Here is a 1,093-nt window from a genome sequence, read left to right on the forward strand (position 1 = left end):
TAAAGATTCTTGATAAGCTTGAACAACTAGAAAGTGGGTCGAAGGTAGAACGACAATTAGGTACTATGAGTGAATCTTTCATACGTATAATTAAAAATCAAAAGAAGGCAATCCGTATAAGTCCAGACAGTTTTAAAATGAAGTACTTAAAAATATATAAGAATGACGAACAGATTGTACAGCATAAATCATCATCCTCAATTCTTAACTTATAAATGTAGTTTATTGTATCTACTGTATAGTACTCTTACAGTGCAGTGTTTTATAATTACTACATACTGTACGTACCGTAATAGTTTATTTTTGTCTCTCTCTCCCAGTAATCATTGATTTTGTGCATTGTAACAGTATTTTATCTTGAATATTGCTGCTTTTTTAAAAATACGGTAATAATTCAGCTCTTTATGTAAGAAACGGTAATATATAGTAACAAAAAGGTCTAAAACAGTTTAAAAGGTATATTCAGTAAATTACCGCCCATTAGCCAGGGCTAAAGCAGAAATACGTGAAATACACCGCCAGCTCAGTCATTTCCAGCCGAGGACTGCAGTTTCGTGCTTATTAGCACTCCTCAGCCCGGCATAGGAATATTCAGTAAATTAACGCCCATTAGCGAGGGCTAAAGCCGGTAATTTACTGAATATACCTTGCCTCGCGTTCAATCTTCGAGTTGAACCGAACCATTGCTTCGGTCACTCGTCTGGTCTGCTAATTCTATATTAGCTACCAATTTGTTTCGCACTCTTGGCTTCCTTAAGAGGTTTTCCATCTCCAGCTCAGTCACTTTCCTATGCCGGACTGATGAGTGCTAATAAGCACGAAACTGCAGACCTCGGCTGGAAATGACTGAGCTGGCGGTGTATTTCACGAGTTTAAAAGGTGTTTCAAAATGTCTAAAATGATTGGGAATGTTAATAAAAAAAATCATATACACAACATTTTTCCACAACGCGAAATTTCGACTTACGCGAGGAGACTTGGAACGCGTCCCTCGCGTAAGTCGGGATCCGACTGTATTTCACAAATTATGCCGCGGTTTCACTTGAACATACTGTATGTAGGTGTTTTTCGTTTTCCAACAGTGCATTCCAGG

The sequence above is a fragment of the Uloborus diversus genome, chromosome 1 (genome assembly GCF_026930045.1).
Source record: "Uloborus diversus isolate 005 chromosome 1, Udiv.v.3.1, whole genome shotgun sequence".
Lineage (NCBI taxonomy): Eukaryota > Metazoa > Arthropoda > Arachnida > Araneae > Uloboridae > Uloborus > Uloborus diversus.